This window comes from Montipora foliosa, chromosome 10 (assembly GCF_036669935.1).
Source record: "Montipora foliosa isolate CH-2021 chromosome 10, ASM3666993v2, whole genome shotgun sequence".
In the NCBI taxonomy this organism is placed as follows: Eukaryota; Metazoa; Cnidaria; class Anthozoa; order Scleractinia; family Acroporidae; genus Montipora; species Montipora foliosa.
The window spans coordinates 12752387-12757386 of record NC_090878.1 but is presented as its reverse complement, the minus strand read 5'-3'; the positions used below and the strand labels follow the sequence as shown (position 1 = coordinate 12757386).

Genomic DNA, 5000 nt, shown 5'->3' with positions numbered 1-5000 from the left:
TGAAATCACAACGATAAATTTTGAGAATTTTTTTGCCGTTCAAGATATTTACAATCTACTATTTCTGTACAGTGAACATTCAAGATATCGATTTACAATTCTAAGTGAAAGAAGTTTTCGGTAATACTTTTGTTGCCTGTTTGTAAAAATTCAAAAGCTACTTTTTATCGATCTAAAATACTAAGAAGCTAAGTTGGCCTCATTAAATGACTCTGTTAGGCTGTCTTGATAATATGATTCTTTATTCCTTGTGTAGAATTTGGTGCAATTTTTTTAGTTGAAAGTTACGAAGTAATTTAGCCCCATTAATGTTAAGAATAAATTTGGTTCTTTTGAATCGTAAAGACAAATGTTTGCGTTGTATTGGTGGGTTAACCAGAATGCTTTCGTTATTTTTTATCTTCATTCGGAAGGACCGTCCAGCGGCTGTTAGAGGTGTGGCATTGTTTTTGCTTTCGGCCTGATTTCGTTCAGTCTCTGAGACCGCAAACAAGCCAAGGCCAATTTCAGTTTCACTTGCTAGAAATTAAACCTCTTCGTTGGTGAAAATTTCTTTGTAACTATAAACTAGCCACTTTGTCTTGGACATGATTAAAAATTCGTCGCATGTTTTGTCTTAAGTTAATTTATATCTTTGGTTTACTGAAACCGTGCGTATCTTTCTGATCAAGGTTCTGAAATACGTCACAAATGATTTTACGTCAAGAGGACAATAGACTCGCCCATTTTCGTCAACAAAGACAGTATGGTTTTTTCCTAGGGTCGTTTGTCATCATTTACGAAACTTGTACACTTAACACAATTTTTCCATGACATTCGTCTATCGAAATGGGAACCTAACGGAGGAGAGATCTGGGTACAAAATTAGGCATCAATGCTCTCTCTGCTCACATCGGCATGGTTCCTGTAGCAGTACTTAAAATGAATTCAACATAGATTTCTTTGCTTTGTGAGCTTTTTTTTTTCATGTTGTCGTTTCTCTTTCTCTTTCCTTTTGTTGTTGTTGCTGTTGTGTACTCGTTGCTTAGCCTTGTTTGTGGGTTTCTTGGGTTTTTCACTCTTGTGAAACCTTTCTCTTAGTTTTTTGTCGTTGTCTCCTTACTCAAGAATTCATTAGCCAAGAGTAAGAATCTGGTATCAGATTTTCCCCATCAGCGTCAGAAAAGTGTCGATTTTCAAACCAAGTTTTGCGGAAAAATAAAGAAACCAAACGCTGTACCAAATTCAAATTGAAGTTTCTTTGTGTATTTTATCTGCATTATAATGTAGCATTCACATTAAAATTATATGGAAATACCTGGAACAAAACGTTTTATTAAATTTTCAACCTCGGTTAATGCATTTCTTTTGCTCTGATTCTGTTACTCAGTCTCGGTTATCAGCTCATATACCTTAGTTTGACCTTACATGGCAAATGATTGCGGTAAGCGTTGCCCAGCTAAAATGTTTTCGTCGGAGAGCGAGATTTCTCGGGAAAGAATCAATTCCGACGTTTAGAAGTACGCGAAAAGGTGAGAAATGTTTTTGTGATGAGCCTGCGTCTGTCTGACCACTAGGTGTTACACAAGATCGCATCTTCATCAAGTTGTTTTGATTTCGCTCGGATGTTCTCGATTTTTTCGCTTGCAGTTTGTACTTCAAAACTTTTGGAGTTTAAACAATTATTTTATTTTCGCTTGTTGAGATATGAGACTGGTTATAGCCAACTCGGCGCTTTGCGCCTCTTTGGCTATTTACCATCTCATATCCAACGCGCGCTCATGGAATAATTGTTAATTATTCACGAAGGGTTTGAATTGGGTACAACATTGAGTTAGCCAATTTGGTCTAATGTTTATTTTTCCGCAAAACGTGGTTTAAAACTAGACGCTGTTCTTATGCTGATGGGGACTTGACCAATTTCTTGGATGATGGACTCTTGCCTTACCCTAATTCTACAAAATGAGACGAAAATGTAGCTGGGAAAGAAAAGTGTAGTTTTTCTTGCGTACGGAAAGACCTCAAAAAGATATGTTTCCTGTTGACTTAAACTATTGTAGTTTCCTTTCCCGCACTCCTCATTACCTCAGAGATGTCGTAAGTAATTAGCGTATTGCATTGGTTTTACATTAGAGCGAGTTTCAATTGAGTGTCGTAAAACCAAAACCAAAGTAATTACTTTGGCCAATCAAAAAGGACTGAGACAATCCGGCAAACCAATCAAAACTCGAAGTTATTACACGTAGCCGACACAAAGCGCGGGAAAATGTGCACGCGTGAGCCACGATTGCTTTGGTTTCATTTCTGATTGGTTGAAAAAATGGCGCGAGAACTTTGAACCAATCACTGAGTGAAGTAATCATAAACCAAGGTAATTATCTAATTACTTTCGACACTCAATTGAAAACCGCTCTACTTCACTCAGTGATTGGTTTAAAGTTCTCGCGCCATTTTTTTAACCAATTAGAAGTGAAACCGAAAACAATCGTGGCTTGCGCGTGCAGATTTTCCCGCGCTTTGTGTCGGCTACGTGTAATTACTTCGAGTTTTGATTGGTTTACTGGATTGTCTCCTTCGTTTTTGATTGGCCAAAGTAATTACTTTGGTTTTGGTTCTACGACACTCGATTGAAACTCGCTCTATGTTACTAATCTCGTTTTCTCGGTCCGTACTGTAAGTTACGAATCCTCGTTTTTTCCCGTTGGTCCCGCACGCTTCGCGCTTATGCCATAAATTAACGGGAAAAATTTAGAGGGCGGACCTCGAACTCGGTTTGTAAGAGGTATTTGTTCTTTTTACTTTCATTAAACCCTGAACTTTATTAACTTCAAGGAACTACCGGAAATTGTTCCAGTGTTACAACAAGACCAGTGGAAGCAGTTTTCATAATTATAAGGTCGTACGGTATATGTGCTGACAACCGAGACTGAGTGAACCAATAAAAGCGATTGAAACTCAACATGCTTTAAACTAAACAAATAGTTATACCATACACCATAAAGAATCTTGAAAGGAAAACTTTGAAATTGAATTTGAAAGCGATGAGGCTTTTTTTGAGCAGATTCATACTTAATCATCACTCTTTTCTGTCAATTCACCTTTATCACTCGGCGGCCATTTTGGAGTCCTTGGGGAATAAAGGCTTTGTCTTTGCATTGTCTTTGCCCGTCCAGCCTCACATTGAATGAGAGGTTCGACGGACAAAATCTTTTATTTGGACATTGAGTGATATGGGTCTATTAGCCAAGAAAGTCGTTCAGCGCAATGGCTTTGGGAATGTGTGAGGTTGTTATTTTTCCCATCATGCCGTGCAAAGTCACTAAATCCTCTCTTGATCCCAAATCGCAGACAAATGGAGAGCTTCTGCGTTATTCTTGTTTTATATCGAGAAACATTATTGTCAGAGGAATCTGTTTCAAAACAGGGTAAGAATACCAAACAGGTGAGTTTCGTTTAGTTTTCTTTTGTTTCATTGGGATTTCAATGGCCTTGAAATGGGGAGGCCAAGGTTGTTTCAGACAACGGACGCAACAACTCCTAACACAGTTGGGAGTTGTTAGTTCTGCAGATGTTGGATGGTGTTGGCAGTAACGCAATAACTTCCCAACAATGTAAGGACGTGCAGTGTATTATGGGAAGGATAAGACCCGTAAGACTTTGAAAACTTACAAAACTCGGCTGCCATCTTGTTTTCAACGCATTAATTAATGCGTTGCTATCTCCTTGGAGACCATATGTAATGCGCGTGGGTGGCCAAAACAATGTTGGAATAGCTGTGCAAACGGATATCCAACATTGCTGAGCTACGCTTCCGCGATCACGGAACAAAAAGTGTTGAGAATTGTTGGCTCAAACGTTTGACCAGTTTCAAACTTCGTGCAACAACTCCCAAGAACAAAACAACAACATGCAATACGGTGTGAAAACGAACGCAAAATGCAACATCCAAAGTTGCGTCCGTTCGAAACGTACTTCTCTTGTCCAACAATATTTCAAGGCAATTAAAAAAAAAAACGAAACAATTCCAATTTAAGAATAAAAACTAACAACAATATCCGACGTTTCGGAGTCAGACATGAACCCATTATCAAGGTTTAACTGTAATGGACAATTCGCAATTTAAATATAACGGGCGTTCGGTTAAATTTGTGTCCCGGTTGGTTTTTTAAAGAAAAGCAGCGTTTTGCAAGTGCAATTTAAATTTTCTTTGATTCGCGCCACTGGACAATTTATATGTGCAGCACGTGACCGATACAGGAGAAACATCTAGAATGAGGTTTTAGTCTACGTTACTTGCCAGTTTTTCGTGAAAATTGTCTCGCAGTTTCATGCAAGAAAAATTGGCCAATTCAACATACCTGAAATAATTTTTTTTGCAACACTGAGATGGATTTCAAACATTGCGTTTGTGGAAGCTTTACTGCATCTTTCATAGCAAAATATCTTTTCACCAGCCGCTGAAAATGATCCTTTGACCCCACGTGATCATCAAGAGCCAGACAAGTTGCATGAAACGTTTCCCAGCATGACAAAAGCGAAAAAAAATTGTCTCCGGAAGGATGAAAAGCTTTGTCACAAAAACAAGATCAAGATGCATTCTATTTCATGACATCCAATGAAAGAATGGCATTGGAAATTACAGTACCATGCAGCTATAGGGAAGATATCTGTTTACAAACATTGTTTTTGTTATTCAAATGTGCCAACCACAGGAACAAAAGACCCTTTGTTTGGACGGCCAATTAGGCTCTGGCTGGCACATTAATGACAAGAGGTGACATCAACAATATCTTTGCTATTTACAAACAACTTCAATAGTTTTGTTAACACCTAATAATATTGACTCATTCCTCTAAGTGTTTAGATGCACTGTTCTCTTGTTTATACCACTTTTCTTGAATTATTTTCTCTTAGCTGTACTCGTGACATGCACTCTTATTGCACCACCAACTCCTTCACAGCATCAGCTAACTTAAAATAAATATTATTAGGAAATATGAGTTTTATTCCTAGCCTGAGTA

The 5000-nt window shown here is 38.1% G+C and overlaps 2 protein-coding genes across 5 annotated transcripts in view; one reads left to right on the top strand and one right to left on the bottom strand.

Moving 5' to 3' along the window:
• The window catches only part of LOC137973170 (DNA-binding protein RFX2-like), a 24935-nt gene extending 24585 nt beyond the window's left edge, over positions 1-350 (top strand). For all 4 annotated transcript variants that reach the window (XM_068819927.1, XM_068819931.1, XM_068819929.1 and 1 more), the window contains exon 17: positions 1-350. This exon is cut by the window's left edge and continues 1888 nt beyond it. The gene's annotated coding sequence lies outside the window, so the exon portion shown is untranslated.
• Positions 351-4480: 4130 nt separating this feature from the next.
• Positions 4481-5000, bottom strand: part of LOC137973291 (F-box/LRR-repeat protein 20-like) — a 2882-nt gene continuing 2362 nt past the window's right edge. Inside the window, exon 1 of the mRNA XM_068820072.1 lies at positions 4481-5000. This exon is cut by the window's right edge and continues 2362 nt beyond it. The gene's annotated coding sequence lies outside the window, so the exon portion shown is untranslated.